A 17,268-nucleotide genomic window follows, 5' to 3' on the forward strand; every position below is an offset into this window, starting at 1 on the left:
TGAATTGGAGGGGATCTCTCAAATAGCTTGGTGGGGGATGGAGTCTAAAGCCAGAAACCCAGGGAGAAAAATCATTCCCTTTTCAACAAATGTTTACTGAGCACTACCTATGTGCCAAGCGTCTGACCTAAATTAGACACTGTCTTTGCCTTTATTATAATGTGAAGAAGAAAGAAAATGACTCTTCTCTGCTAAATAAATAATATTCTATGGAAATGCAGAAGCAACAGGGTTTTGCTTTGAATAAAGAGATCAAGAAAGGCTTCCCAAGAAGGTGATGGTTGATCTGAGGCCTGGTGGGTGAATTGGATTTCAATAGACAGAGAAGTGTGGGGAAAGGTACAACTCCAAGCAGAGGAAATAGAATAAGCAAGAGAATGAAGGGGTCATCCCTTCAGAAACAGCCAAGTAGAGAAACTGAGTTAAGATCAGACTCTAGAGGGGTGTGGGAGCCTACAAACGGAGGCTAAGGAATAACCTTTATCATGGAGAGCTAGAAAGCCATTTAAGGTTTTTCATTGGGGGAGTGACAAGCTCAGATTTGTGCTTTAGAAAGGTCCTACTAATCATCAACGTAAAGGCTGGGATGGAATAGAACAGACAGAAGGCAGAGACTCTCTGAAAAGACTAAGGGAACACAGAAGTAGAAGCAGTGCCAATAAAGGGAACAAATCTGTATATCAGCACTCATACCCTAGGCTACAGGGTAGGGGAAGAAGCCAAGTTGACTGAGTCAGGGACAGGAAATGAGATCTGAGTAGGACTTAGCAAACTCGCCTTCACCAAGTTGCTACAAAGGAAACCGTTGAAGAAGTAAGAATAGATAAACTCTGCAAAGTAGAGAGGAAAGAGAGGGAAATGAGAATATAGCAAACCCTGAGCAAAATAATGAACCCAGTAAGGAGTCAGAGAGGAGCAGATGGAACCAGAGAGAGAATAGAGTCTTTGTCACAGAAGCCAAAAGTGGAAAAAGTTTCAAGTCAAATGTCAAGTCTTGAAGTCTATCCAAAGTGTCTTGTGTGGTGAAGATGTGCTGATCACAGTAAACACAGAAGAACCTTGGGTAACAAGAAATCCCAGTGTTTGGAGGTACCAAAGCTGCCTAGAAGACTTAGAGGGGAGAGTCAGAGTACAGATGAAAGCTCTAGTTGGGCTGGGTTAGAACAATCATATCTATAAAGACATATCAGGAAACATGTCCCAACACACTCCAGGGAATAGCAATACCAAACTCTGGGGTGGGGAGAAAATATGATTTCCAGAATTTCTTTTTATACTATTAAACATGTTCAGTTTTCAACAACAACAAAATACAAGGCACGCAAAGGAAAAAAAAAAAAAAAAGGAATGTATCATACACAAGGCAGGGGGAAGCAATCAGTAAAAACTGTGCTTGAGAAAGCCCAGACATTTTAAATCAGCTATTTCAAATCTTTTCAAAGAACTCAAGGAAAACACATCTAAAGGCTAAAGAAAAGTATGAGAATGGTGTATGGTAAATAAAGAATAACAATAAAGAGATAGAAATTGCCAGCTAGTTTTCTCAGTCGTTGAGCATCAACCCATGAATCAAGAAGTTACTAGTTTGATTCTGGGTCAGGGCACATGCCGGGGTTGCTGGGTTGTGGACTCGATCTCCAATAGGGGGCATGCAGGAGGCAGCAGATCCATGTGGTTCTCTTTCATCAATGTTTCTATCCCTCTCCTATCTTTTCTCTCTAAAGTCAATAAAAACATATTTTTTTAAAAAGAGATAGAAATTATAAAGATAAACTAAATAGAAATTCTGGAGTTGAAAAGTGCTATAGCAGAAATGAAAAATTCACCAGAGGGGCTCAGCAGCAGAACTGAGTAGGCAGAAGAGAGAATCAGCAACCCTGCAGATAGTTCAATGGAGATCATCCATGTGAGGAAGGAGAATTTTAAAAGAATGGAGAAAAATGAGCTGACCCACAGATATCTGTGGGATGCTATCAAGAACACCAGCATTCACACAATGGGTATACCAAGAAGAGAAGAGAGAGAAAAGGTAGAAAGAATATATTTGAAGAAACAGGGTCAAAAACTTCCCCAAAACATGAAAAGCATGGATCCACCCATCCAAGAAGCTCAGCAAACTCTAAGTATGATAAACACTAAGAGATCCAGATATAGACATATCATAACCAAATTACCAGAAGCCAAAGATTAATGGAGAATCTTCCAAGCAGCAAAAGAGAAACAACTCATGTACAAAAATGAGCCCCATTGTGATCACTAGCTAATTTTTTATCAGAAACCATGGAGGCCAAAAGCCAGTTGGGCCACATGCAGTTGGCAACCAACCAATGTGTTTCTCTCACATTGATATTTCTCTCTGTCTTTCCCTCTCTCTTCTACTCTTTCTAAAAATCAATGGAAAAATAACCTTGGGTGAGGATTAAAAAACAAACAAACAAAAAGAAAAAAAAACCTTAAATGTAGCTAATGAGAATTTAAGATGGTGCAGCTGATATGGAAAAGAGTTTGGTAGTTCCTTAAAAAGTTAAGCATAAAAAAAGATTTTAAAAAAATTAAGCATAGAGTTCCCATATGACCCATATATTCCACTTCTAGTCATATAACCAAGAGAAGTGAAAACATATGTTCAGGTAAAAACTTTTACAGGAATGTTCACAGAAGCATTATTCACAATAAGCAAAAAGTGGAAACAACCCAAATGTCCATCAACTGATGAATGGATAAACAAAATAGGGTATATCCATACTCTGTGATATTCAGCCATAAAAAAGAATAAAGTACTGACATATGCTACAACACAATGACCCTTCATAACATTTACTGAGTGAAAGAAGCCAGACACAAAAGGCATCATAGTATGATTCCATTTATAGGAAAAGTCCCAAATAGGCAAAGCCATAGAGTCAGACAGTAGATTAGTGGTTGCTAAGGGCTCAGGGGAGGGAGGAATGGAGAGTGAGGCCTAATGGATACAAGATTTCTTTCTGGGGGAGTGAAAATGTTCTGAATTTAGATAGGTGTGCAATCTGTAAAATATACTAAAAACCACTGAATTGTATACTTTAAAGGGGTGAGGTTGTTGAATTCCTCAGGGAACATCAAGAACTCGTTTAGATTATCTAGTGGCAGGGGTGGGGGGGGAGAAGCAGATTTAATTCAACTGTTAAATTCTTTTGAACATAGTACTCTGAAGGCTAGTTTATGTTGCATTTTGGACTACCTTCTCAGTTATATATTGTAGTTGGATTTATAGAGAACGTCTGGACGGTTGTTATCTGACATGGTAACAGTGGTTGCCTCTAGGAGAGGGAGACGGTATCTTGTGCGGTTTTAGATTCTTAGGCTTTTATGTATCACTTACAGTTTCTATGTGCATATTTAACAACTGTATAATCAGTAAAATCCATAAAGCTCTTTTTATTTTGGTAAAAAAACGAAACTTGACTATGTTGAAAAAATGTTGATAGATACTTTTTAAAATTCTTTTTACCTACATGAAACCAATATCATGTTGCTAGTTGCTCCCAAGGGGGCAAAAACATCCAATTAGCCGAGTGATCACAATTCAACAATTTTTTTTTTGAACACTGAACAAGGCCCTATGCTGAGCGGGGCTGTGTGAGAGAGAAGGACGTTTAGGGCACAGTTCCCGCATTCGAGCGTTGTTTGATGTAGTAAAGGACCTCAGATGTGTGAATAAATAACTGAAAGCAAAGCAGAACAGGAGTCTAGCACAGAGACACCTGACAGGCGCTGCAGAGTCCCGGAGGAAGCTGCGACTGGCGACCGGATTCAAAAACACAGGGCAGCTTTAGAGTTTGGTCTGGAGGCTGAGTTGCATTTCACTGCGTGGAAAGCAGAAGGGAAAGGCCGGAGCGAAGGCCAAGGCATTTGGGAGCCCCGTCCACCTTTCCTGCTCCTCTCCACCTCCCATTAGGGGCCCTCGCCCTCCTGGGCTGCAGGAAGTTCTGGGCACAGACCTGCAGTCTCACACCTTCACACTGTTGTTCACCTGGAATGCCTCTCTCTCCCTCATCGCCTCGCTCACTCCTGCTGTTCTAGGAGACTCGGGTTCCTGTCACTCTTCCAAGAATTCTCCTTGACTGTGCGGATTGAGTTCAAGGCCTCCTGCCTGGGCTCTGACAGCATTCCGAGCCTGTCTCTGCTGTCACACTCTACACCCTGCATTGTAATGACCTGTTGGGCATTTGTTTCCTCCGCCAGATTGTGAGCTCAGGTGAAGGAGGGGCCGGGAGCCTGGCACAGAGAGCTGGTGTTCATAAGCCTTTACCCGAATGAACACCCCCTGTGGCTAGTCTGGAGAGAAGGGTCGGTAGCCATAGCTTTGTGTGCCCAGCACACACTTCCATGCTCACTTTTTCTAGGAGCCCACCCTGCCCCTTCCTCTCCTCCCAGGCCACAGAGTTGGGCCAGCGATGCCAGCTGGGCCAGTCATCACTCCTGATGCCCCAAATACAGTGACTGCTCCAGAGCCCCTCCCCCAGTGCAGCCGGGAGGAGGCATGCTTTCCATTGAGGAGATACATTGACAGTGGCCATACTCCTCACCATGCAGAGAAAACCTGTCTGCAGGAGAGAATGAAGCCATCACACAAGACAGACAGAAATGAGAGGAAAGCAGAAATGGTGGGATGGGAGTTACTAATGGTTTTGGAGAGCCTGGTTCCATTCCTTGGGATCCCCAGAGCTGGGCCGGTGCAGGGAGGTCTTTCTTCGTTAGAGGTCCTAAGCTGGGACCTTTCAAAAAATAGCCTTGTGGGTGTAAGTTGGTCAGGCTGGGTTTCCATCACTTAAAAGGACCTCCCTGTCCAGTGCTGGGGTCCTCGGTAAGACATCCGGCTGGAAATATCAGTAGAGGCCAGATTGGAGAGGATTTGAAATGGCACACGAGGGGGTTTGAGTTTATATTGTAGGTGCAGTAATGGGGCGTCAGAGCCTCATGAGAGAACACCAGCAACATGTAAGTTGTGAATTAGAGGGAGAGATGAGATGGGAGGCCAGATGGAAATGCAAAAGAAAACACCCCCATATTTCACAGAGGTCAAAGAGAAAGAAGATGGAATAAAACCCTGATTTTGTTATGTAGGAAAGAGCAGCAAGGCTTGTGATAAATGGGGAATTAAAGGAGAAAGGTGGTTATATCGAATAAATAGTCATTTCTGAAACACTGCAAACAGCCGGTGTGCAAACATTAGTCACTGTTACAAATGGGATCTCAGGGGTTTTATAAACAGGCGAGCCATTGCCAACACTCACATCTGGCAGATGACACATTCATCATGTGTAATTACTTCACGTAGCATCGATTACCCTGATCAATTTCAGGCATCTATCATTTTCCAGGCCTGCAACCCCACACAAGGAAATTACAAGGAAACAGAATGTTCTGATCAGTCCACAGCTCCAGCTGGCTCGTAGGAAAACAGGGGACAAATTTGTGGACAAACTCAGGTGGCTCTCAAGGCATAAAGAAAAATAATTATTAACTTGTTTTTCCAGAGAAGTATTTCTTAAAATAGACGAAGAAACCATCATTTTCAAAATTTGTTATTAAAATCTTGGAAGGGAGAAAGATCAATAATGATACCCAGAAATGGGACAACAAAACCGGGAGCCGCAGTCATCCGATCTGATATTGCAGCGTATCAGCTGCTGAGAGCAAGAGACAGTACGACTGGAAAGGTGGAAGGCGATAAGGAGTTTGGGTTTTATCTTGTAGGCAAAGGGAAGTCATAGGAGGTTTTTTAAACAGGAAAATGACATGGTCAGAAGGGTTCAAAAAGAGCCTTTTCCAGGCAGGTGTGGAAGGCAAGTAGGTCCCTGCAAGTAGGGAGAAAATCACAGACTCGTGACTGTCAGTCAAGAGAGGGGATGGGGGTTGGATGGAGATGTAAGTGAGAAGCTGAGGCTCTGTGATGGGGCAGGAGAGAGTGACTGGCACATACTAAGAAGGAGAGAGAAAGGAACCAAAGATCATTGGGCCCTTACTGGGTGCCAGGCATGATTATGGGCATTTTCTACACATTATCTCATTTAATCCAAAAAGCAATCCTGCAGGATAGCTGTTATTATTTCAAAATTTACAAATGACAGACAGGAGCCTCAGAGAGGTTAAGTAGCTTGACTGAGCCCACAAAGGTCTTTTGGACACAAAAGCCTGTGCCCTTTCAGTATGAGACACTACCTGCTGGTGTACATTATTTATCCTTCTCCGCTTCATCAGGTGGGAACTGAGGCTCAGATTTAAAAATCTTTTGAACACTGAACACTCCCAGCTAGTAAGTGCCCGATTCTGGACGAGCACCCAAGCCTGACCTTCTGTCCTTCCCCTCCACCTCCCAGTTCAGCCGATCTGGTCAATGAACCTTTGTTCTGCCACGTTGTGTCAAACCAGAAAGTCTTACCGGGTGTGTTTTAAAAGGAACCAGAGGAAGGGCCTGGGGGAGGATCTGGGTGGAGATGCCTCTTCCTCCTGCCAGGACCTTTGAAAATAATTCCCTCAAAGTCTCCTAAAACCCCAGATCTCCATCCAGCAGCCCCAGCCTGTGAGGTAATTTCCGAAGCCCCAGCCTCGAAGGCTCCCAAATCCTCTGTTCATGCTCAGACATATAAATTGCATTAGTGGAAAGGAGAACTATGCATCTGGTGGTGTGATCTCTGAAGACGAGGAGGCACTGGAGCTCAAGTGCACACATGTGAGCACTCAGGCCTGGCCCATCCCCAGCAGAGTCCAACTGGAAGTTGGGGCCTCTCCAGCCCTCTCCAGGCTGAGATGGAAGGAGCCCATTTCCCTCTTAAGAGTGAATTAGATGTGTGTGTGTGGGGGGGGGGGGGCACACAGGTGCGGGGGAGGGGGAATATCCTGTACTAACAGGTGCACGCACACACACACACACACACACTCCAGGTCATCCTCACTGAAATTACCAAGTTTGCTCCAGAGGCTATGACCAGAGGGTCAGCTAGAGTGTACCTTTTCCTGTAGACCGCCCAAAGCAGCAGTTCTCAATCTGTGGGTCGCGACCCCTTTGGGGGTCGAACGACCCTTTCACAGGGGTCGCCTAAGACCATCGGAAAACACATATATAATTACATATTGTTTTTGTGATTAATCACTATGCTTTAATTATGTTCAATTTGTAACAATGAAATTGGGGGTCACCACAATATGAGGAACTGTATTAAAGGGTCGCGGCATTAGGAAGGTTGAGAACCACTGGCCCAAAGAATCCTGATTTGCTTTCAGCTCTTCCAACTAGAGTTCATTAGAATTCCAATGAACAAAAATATTTTTCAATCCCTCCACATTAATCATGACTCCCTGATCTGTTTAAGCACCTGTGCTGGGTTGTAAAGACACAGAAATGAATTGGAAATGGCCCTGATCTCAAGTTCTTCCTCTAGAGGGGAAAGCAGACAGTGAATGAGGTCAAGGACTTAACAAAAAGGGCCCTAGACAGGTTGGGAGGCAGAAGACGTGGGTTCACACTCAGTCCTCACACTTGCTAGTTGTATGGCCTTAAACGAGTCATTGGGATAAATGAGCCTCTGTTTCTTCATCTGTAAGTTCAAATCTATCCAGCAGAGTTGGTGTACAAAAGAGAGAAGAGTGGTATCACAGCCAGGACAGAATAGGTATGGCATATATGCTATCAATTATTAAGAGAAGAGAGTAAATATTTTCAACTGAAAGAATCAGTGAAGGTTTCCTAGAGGAAGTAGAATCTACATAAGAACCTAAAGCAGCCAGTTCTCAACCTGTGGGTCGCGACCCCTTTGGGGGTCGAATGACCCTTTCACAGGGGTCACCTAAGACCATCGGAAAACACATATATAATTACGTATTGTTTTTGTGATTAATCACTATGCTTTAATTATGTTCAATTTGTAACAATGAAATTGGGGGTCACCACAACATGAGGAACTGTATTAAAGGGTCACAGCATTAGGAAGGTTGAGAACTATTGCCCTAAAGGATGAATAGATTTTCACATATAAAAAGCCAGGAAAAGTGGTTGTGAGGGGTTAAAGGAAGGGATATATTGGAAGGAGTACAGGAGCTTTTTAGGGCAGTGAAATCCTTCTGTACGATACTGTAATCGTAGATACATGTCATTATGCATTTGTCAAAACCCATAGAATGTATAACACAAAGAGTGAACTATACTGTAAACTATGGATTTAATGATAATGTATTAATATTCGTTTATCAGTTGTAACAAACATACCACACTAATACAAAATATAAATAATAGGGGAAACTGGGGTGGGGAGGTATGTGGGAACTCTGTATTTTCTAATCAATTTTTTCTGTAACCCTAAAACTGCTCTTAATGAAAAACAACTACCAGGAAAGAACATTAGACAAAAAGATCAGCATAAACAAAGGCTAGGCTGGCAGTGGCATGTGGCTGGAGCAGAAAGTACCTGGAAGAACAGCGAGCCAGAGAGACGGGTTAAACATCATGTCAAGGTGTCTATGCTTTCTCCTGAGGCTGTGGAGGGAGGGCAAATATCTCAAAAAGGTGACAACATGATCTGTCTGCATTTAAGGATGATCAGTTAAAATGGCCTGGACAGACCAGAAGCTGTAACAAAGGCCAGGACAAGAAATGATGAAGATGTGAGTTAAGACAGCAGCGATGGCTTGTAGAAAGGGGGCAGATGTGAGAGATATCTTGAGGCTGTCTTGGACAAGACCAGGTGACTGACTGACTGATTGGCATGAGGGGGAAAGGGTAGGCATCTAGGAGAGTGCTTGGCTTCTCGTTTATGCAAATGGGGGAAGGGACCTTCCCTTCAGAGATTTGGAATGAAGGAGGGATAGAAGTGAAGACACAGTGACCCGGCCAGTTCCAGCATGTTTTTGAGAGAGCATCATTTTGGCTGTTGTGCAAAACTCTTTCTAGAATTCTACTGACCTGGCCCCTTAGGACTGACTGGGGACTCACTACCTACACATGGGCCCAAGCGCCCTGCGCCCAAGCGCCCCTGCCCCTGCGTAGACACAGCTTGATATAGAGGCCTTTCCAGTGCTGGCTAAGGCTACCTCCCTGAAGCTTCCCCCATTGGGCCCAACTCTGCCTTCGGGAGCCTCACAGATCTGCTGTTCCCGTCCCAGAACAGCCCATTAGAGATCTGCAAACAATGCCCAGGTCCCTGAGTCTGTCCTTCAGCTTAACAGCCCCAAATCCTTCACTTATTCTAACACAATACAATCCTCAGGTGGCCCTCCCCACCCTAGACATACTCCAAGTCACACAATCCCAGGAGTGCCTGTGCAGCCCCGAGTGCAGAGGACACTCACCTCCCTCCTAGACACTGTTTCCCTTTAAGTACAGCCTGAGATCCTCTTAGCTCCTAAGGGTGGCCCTTCATATTTCCCAGCCATCTCAGTCAGCCTGAGCTCTTCTCTCATTTACCTCTAGTTGAGCTAGAATTCTACATTCTAGTTGAGCTAGAATTCTGCAATTGGTAAAACAATATGGATCCTGGATAAACTCCACCCTGCAATGAGGCCGTCTACGGCACAAGCCAGTTGGAAAAGGGAACACAGATGGCTCTTTCGAGGACTTAGAAGCGGGCGAGTGGGGAGCTGAGATGGTCCCGGCCCTGCTCTGGCCTCAGCTCCTCCAGCTGACATATGTGCGTGAATAACATCTACTTTCTGCCAATCTAGGAGAAGTGAGCATACCCAGGTGCTCGTGCCCCATCCCACTGGAAGAAACAGACTCTGAGAGGTGTGCTCATATCTCCCTCTGCTGCAGGACACCATCCTCAATCTATCTCAACAGAAAATCATGCAGAAGCTGTGATGTGCGGAATCACATGTAAGTGTCTCCATCACTCAGTGACACACAGCCTTCCTAGGGCAGAGTACCCTGGTGGCTGCTGGGGACCCCTGGCCATAATGAATTATGAAGCTGGGCATTTGAGACCTGGAAGAAGTTCCCACAGCCAGACAGGGCCACAAGCCTGCCTCTACCCACCAGCCAAGGGCTCTCACCATCTCACAGTCATCCCCACCCCAGCAGCTTTTCCTACAGTAACCCTGCCATCTTTCCAAAACACACACTTGTGCTGTTCCCAACCCTGAAGCCCTATCCAGAGGCTGAGTAAGGGTCTAATTTGCTTAGATGGTCCCTTATTTCATTCAACATTTGGCCCATTGGAAACAAGTTTAAAAAACAGAGCCAGGTGATGTTTGCTGACCATAGCAATGATCTAAAAGACAAACCCCAGCGTCACTTACCTTTAAAATTCAATTCATTTTGATTCATCAAATACTAATACAGGGTTTAAAATGAAGTGATCAAGAGTGACATCGGCAAAATGGCAGAGTAAGGATTTCCAAAAATCCTCTCCATACAGGCAATGAAAACTGTGGCAAAAATTATCAGTATCAACTTTTCCTGAACTCGGGAAATTAACCAAGGCTCGCAGCATCTAGGGAGCTTTATTCAAGAAAGTATGTGTCCCTTAAAAGACTCGCCCATAATACTCACAGCATTCTTCGTAATAGCCCAAAATGTGGAAACCACCCAAATGTCCCATCAGCTGGGGAAAGGATAAATAAGACGTGGTAAATCCATACAGTGGAATGTCATTTGGTCATAAGAAGGAACAAAGTACTGATACATGCTTTCAATGTAGATGAACCTGAAAACATGTTAAGTGGAAGAAACCAGTCACAAAGGCCATGACGTGTATGATCCCATTTCTATAAAATATCCATAATAGGCAAATTCGTGGGGACAAAAGGGTGAATTAGTGGTTACTAGGGGGCTGCGGGGATTGGAAAATGGGGAGTAATACGGACGGATACGAAGTTTCTTGTTAGGGTGATGACAATGTGCTGGAAATAGATAGAGGTGATGGCTGCACAACCTTGTGAATATTTAAAAAACTGACTTGAATCCTTTTTTTTAAATCCTCACCCGAGGATATTTTTCCATTGATTTTTCAGACAGAATGGAAGAAAGGGAGGGAGGGGGAGAGGAAAGAGAGAAAGAAACATTGATATGAGAGAGACATTGACTGGTTGCCTCCTGCAGGCACCCACAACCCAGGTACATGCCCTTGACCGGGAATCGAACCTGCGACCCTTTGGTCTGAGGGCAGGCCAACGCCCTAACTACTAAGCAATGCTGGCCAGGGCTGACTTGAATATTTTTAAAGGGTGAATTATACAGTATATCAATTATATCTCAATTTTTTAAATACCCAGTAAATTAAAAATACAAACAGTACAACATAGGGAATATAGTAAAAAATACTGTAATAACTGTATGGTGCCAGGTGGATACTAGACTTATTAGGGGGATCACTTCGTAAATTATATAAATGCCTAACCACTATGCTGTACACCTGAAACTAATATAAAATAATATTAAATGTCAACTGTAATTTAAAAAATAAAAATTCAAAAATGGTTAAAAAGTACAGATTTTAAAAAGCATAGCAAAAAACATAAACTATATAAGATGTACATTCCTTTCCTGTTTAAAACCCTTCAATAATTCCTAGTTGTTATAGATTGAAGCAGGCCCTGTGGGATCCTCAGCCCACACCCGTCTCCCACATTCTGTGCTGGTGCTTGTGCCCTCTGCCTGGCATGCCCGTCCCTGCAGAGCTGCACGTCTCAATCACCAGGTCTCAGCTCACAATCCCCTCCCCCAGGAGACCTACCCTCCCTGTCACTGCCTCAGCAGCCTGTACACCCACTCAGGGCAGCGGCTCAATCCATACCCACCATTTATGACCTGTTTCCCTGTGTGCTATCTTTCTCTCCACCCTGGAAGATAAACACCATGATGACAGGGACGTTTCCTGCCTTGTTCACCGCAGCACAGGGCAGGCACTCACTACGTGCTTTTTATAATGAATCCATGTCATGTCCTCTCAAAACCTGCTGTCATTTGAAATTAAATATTTCCTAATATTTTTCCTATTCCCTGCAATATGTCACTTAGTCTGACTGGTCCCTGATTAGGACCTATTGAATCCCATGAAAGATATATGGTGATGTTGGGGGCTGGGGGCATGATATTGTCTGATGATGACATATCCCAAGTCCCTATTGAAGGGTCTCAGGCCAAGATGAAATACCTTCTCTCCTACTGGCCACTTGATTGGCTTGAGAGGCACCAGGAGGGGCTGCTGCCTGACAGGGCCCCCACCTTCCTGGCTGAATGACTTATTTTCCCTGTTTGGGTTGCAGACTAAAGCAAGTGGCCTCCCCTCATTGGTTGACAGACCACATTAGGCACAGCCATGCTTTGCCTAACATGAGCTGGGAGGAAGGGCTCCCCTTAGATGTTGGTCAGGGGATGTTTCCAGATATTCTCCAGGCAGATTTTTCTTAGCTGGTATCAACCCCTTCCTCAAACCAGATTTCTTTTTTTTTTTTAATATATTTTATTGATTTTTTACAGAGAGGAAGGGAGAGAGAGAGAGAGTTAGAAACATCGATGAGAGAGAAACATCGATCAGCTGCCTCCTGCACATCTCCCACTGGGGATGTGCCCGCAACCCAGGTACATGCCCTTGACCGGAATCGAACCTGGGACCTTTCAGTCCGCAGGCCGACGCTCTATCCACTGAGCCAAACCGGTTTCGGCTCCTCAAACCAGATTTCTACAGGCTTTCTTATGCAAGTGCCTCTATTTCTCAGGCATGTGGAAGACAGATTGTCTCCCTTTTTTTTTTTTTTTTTTTTTGCTAATGCCAACAATACTTTCTTCTATACACATCCCTGTGCTCATGTTTTTGCATTCTTTTTTTTTTTTAATATATTTTATTGGTTTTTTACAGAGAGGAAGGGAGAGGGATAGAGAGTTAGAAACATTGACCAGCTGCCTCCTGCACACCCCTTACTGGGGATGTGCCTGCAACCAAGGTACATGCCCTTGACCGGAATCGAACCTGGGACCCTTGAGTCCGCAGGCCGACGCTCTATCCACTGAGCCAAACCGGTTAGGGCATGTTTTTGCATTCTTATCTCTTTATTTTCTTAGCTACATTCTTAAAAGTAAAATTGCTGATTTCAAGAGTATTCATACTGTACCACTGGTGCCATGTTACCCTCCTGACCTTCAAAAGGACTGAACCAATCCTTGCTCCCTCCAGTGGTTTATAAAGTCCTGTGTCTCGAAGGCATGTCCCAAGAATTTCTTTTTTTAAAAATTTTGTTTTATTGCTTAAAGTATTACAAAGAGTATTACATATGTCTCCTTTCCCCCCGCCCCTTGACATTCTCCTAACCTCCCCTACCCACCCCCCACACAGTGTCTTGTGTCCATTGGTTATGCTTATATTCCCAAGAATTTCTTATTCCCAAATCTCACCTCGCCATACTTCCCTTCTCACAGAGATTGAAAGTAGGCTCCTCTTTCACTAGGAAATTAGGGGAGACGGGGTCTGTGCTATAGCAGATCAGAGTGGGTGAGGTTGAGAAAGGCTCTTACTCCCTGTATTTTTCTGGGGGCAAACAGAACTGTGTCTCATGCAGCCACTCGCCCTCCTGGTAGAAGTGTCCAGCGTCATGGCTGCTCGAAGTGCCCAGATAACAGAGTAGAAGTTACCAAAGACATGGGGCAGCCTTTGTGCAAGCCCCTTAAACATTCCAGACACTTCCATGGAGCTGCGTGGGGCAGAGCCAGGCCAGGCCTTTCCTGAACCTATTCTCTGTGTCCTTCCCCATTCTCCCAGCTCTGCTGGTCAAAGTCAGGCTCATCCTTAAAGAAAGGCAGACTTAAGCAACAAGAGATCTCTGCTCTTCCCCATCAAAATGGCAAAGATTAAAAAACAAAAAAAAACACACAAAAAAAACCAGTGCTGGCAAGTGTGCAGCGAGATAGGAGCATCCTTATATTGCTGGTGGAGGTGTGATGGGTCCATAGGTATCCAAAGCCATAGCAATTGTTCACACCCTTTCCCCCAGCAATTCTGCTCCTCTGAGTCTGCCCTGAGGGAGTACCCAGATGCTGGCACAGGCTTCATGTACAAAAATGCTCACTTGAGCATTATTCATAGTAGCTACACATTTGGAAACTACCAAAACATCCATCCGATGAGAATGAAGAGGTTACACAGATCCAAAGAACAGAATATTGAACAGCCATTCTATATCATGTTTTTGAAGAATACTTAACAACATAGGAAAAAACTGTTGACACATGGAATGCAAAAAGAGAGTGCTGCCAAATTGTATCCATACAATGATTTCACTGTTGTTAAACATAGGTAAGCCTTCTGGAAGATTATACTAAAATGTTTACAGTGGTTTCTCTGGATTACACATGGTTATGATTCTCTTCTTTACCCTTTTCAGTGTTTCCCGAGTTTTCTTTTAGGAGCTTATTTTTAAATTGGAAAAAATATATTAAAAATAAAAAGTCTTATCATTGTCCAGGGCTCAGATTCAATTACACTATTTCCTGGAAACCCTCACCATGGATGTGACAAGCACTTCAAAGATGTGGCCATTAATGTGACAAGTTCCTGTAACTGTCAGATCTGGTCGTTGAACCTTCGCACTTTCTCGCGTGGCACTCATCTCAGTCTGTCTTGCTTCAGAGTTACTTAACGTGCCTGCCCGCTGCCCTCTCCCCAGCCTGTCCTCCAGAAGGGGACCAGAAGAGCAAGGAAAGCCTTTTTTTTTAAATCCTGATTTTCTAGGGCTGAGTACAGTGAATGTTTATGGGATTAGTTGAATGTGATCAATCAGATTGTCTGGAAAATAAGAAATTCTAATTATATTCAGAAGATCTAGGTAAGTGGAGCTCATATTCTAAGATAAAAAGGTTGTCAAGATTAGGATCAAGACTTCTACTTCTGACCAAGGCCCTTAAGAAAGGGCTCAGCCAGCCTCTGGGCATCACACCAACAATGGTCCGCCCCTGGCTGCCTCCCTCAGTCTCTGGGCTGCACCCTTACCTTCAAACCCCAGGCCTTCACACCTGTTCCCTTTCATGGAAGGTCTGTCCCCTTCTAGCTGGCCGGTTCCTTGTTACCCGTTAAGTTCAACTCCATAATAGGCTGCTTTGGTCCCTCTTCCCCCACCTGCCAATGGCTTGCTTGCTCTTCTTTTCCTTCTTACCCTTTTCCACTATTGCCATTCTGTATCTGTGGGATCATCTGCATATGCTTGTCTCTCCTGCTTCCCTGGAATCCCCGGAAAGCTAGCCACGTCTGTCTATCACGACTGGTCCTAGCATCTGGCAGAGCTTGGCACAACCATGAGCTGACTGAATAAAAGGAGATAGATGACATGGAAAGAAAGGGAATTTTCCCATTTCCCTCCTCCAGATCCCAGAGCTGATCCACCTCCCTGCATTCAAGCTGCTGATGTGGCATCAAAATTTTAGAGCCAGCCAAGGAGCAGAGCGGCTAAGAGGTGTCCAGGGCATACAGCCTTTTTGTGGCAGGGTGGGGTCGGTTCCCAGCCTCCTGACTCCTAGCACAGTGCTCCAAAAAGTGAACACTAGGTGGGAGGGATGGAAGCAATCCCAGGCTGGGCTCTGTTTTCCCAGTGCCCAACTCCTTTCCAGGGAATGAGACTTAATGTGGTAGGAGGAAGCAAATAAAGTCTTTCATGCCTCTATTTACCACCAGGACAGGGACCAAGACATGCTGCGTGTTTGGATCTGGCTCAGTGCAAGGACAGTCACCCCTCGCATCTTTACATTGCATCGTTATTTCCAAAGCACGTTCACTTAAGTCCTCTTACTTTAGCCTCACAGAAATCCTGTGAGGACAGGCAAGCAGCTGATTAACCCACATAACAAATGAGAAACAAGAGGCCCAGAGACGTGTGTCAACTTGCCCAAGGCCACACAGCTGATCAGTAGAAGAGCCAGGCCTGGAAGACAGGCCTCCTGATTCCCAGTCCAGAACTCTTTCAGTATTTCCAACACCCAACCATGACACTCAAATCTTTGTTTCTTATGGCACATGTTAGTCGTGGCACTGCAGTGTAATTAGTGACATGAAAAATGGCTGAGGGAGGAGTGGATGGGGTGATGGGTGTGGCCCCCCCATGACTCGGGCTCTCGCCAGGTCCTGGTTTCCATCACCCCCATCACATGCCTGGATCTCGTGGTCTGAATCTCATGGCTCACGCTCCTTTCCTAGCCACCCTGCTCTGATCCTGACACTGATAAAGAGCAAAGCAGATCCTGTCTTCTCCCTCCATGCACAGCCCCTGCAAAGGAGGCAAGACAGGAATGGGAGAGCCCCGGGAGTGTTTATTGAAAAAAATCAGAACCCAGGATCACACGTACTGCAGAGGCAAGTGCAATCACTTCTTGATTGAGAAGAATTTGGACTGAAACAGAGAGAGAGAGAGAGAGAGAGAGAGAGAGAGAGAGAGAGAGAGAGAGAGAGAGAGAGGAAAGAGAATTCAGAACTCTAAAAGTTTGCTATAGAGTTCATTCAGAACAAAGGGTGATCTATTGAGGAAAGCCCAGCATGGGTGTTAAGTTCGGACTTCCAGTCAGTTTTTTACGATGTAACCTTAGGGCAGTTACATCTCTGGGTTTTAATTTTCTCATTTGTAATATTTATCACACGGGGGGAAGGGAGGAGTCAAGCTGTCTTCCCAATTTGTTCCAACTGATCCCCAAACAGTCACATGACATGCCCACAGATACTTTACATGAACGGTCACTTGGTAAAATATCCAAAGAAATTAAGTCCTCATGATCTGGGGCACCTTAACACACGGTACTTATGAGCATAGTCTCGGAAGCCAAACTCCCTGGGTTCAAATCCAAGCTTGCCACTTATTAGCTGTGTGACCTTGGGTAAGTTACTAAACCCCTCTGTCTTCAAGTTTCCTCATATTTAAAACAAGAATAATTTCGGTACCCTTGCATGGGGTTATTACATGGATCAAAGGAATTAAGATAAGTAAAGCACTTAGAATTGGGCCTGAAATATGGTAAACATTCATTAAGTGTGATTCTTATCATTACCCAGCAAAATGTGGTACTCTCCATCCCACTTAAATAACATTTACTGGTTGCTGAAGCTTTCCCTTGGCCAAAATGTTAAAAACTATAATTACTTTGTATATAAATTAAGGACTGCAATCATTTTGAATAGAAATCTTTCTAAGACACACTATAAAATGTCTTGCTTTCTTAAAGAGTATCTATTAATTATAGTTCACCTCCTCTCCTGACTCAGGCTCAACAAGAATAGGAAATCACCGTAGACTAGATCGTTCCTAAAAACCTTTCTAGTC

This window comes from Myotis myotis, unplaced genomic scaffold (genome assembly GCF_014108235.1).
Source record: "Myotis myotis isolate mMyoMyo1 unplaced genomic scaffold, mMyoMyo1.p scaffold_m19_p_12, whole genome shotgun sequence".
In the NCBI taxonomy this organism is placed as follows: domain Eukaryota; kingdom Metazoa; phylum Chordata; class Mammalia; order Chiroptera; family Vespertilionidae; genus Myotis; species Myotis myotis.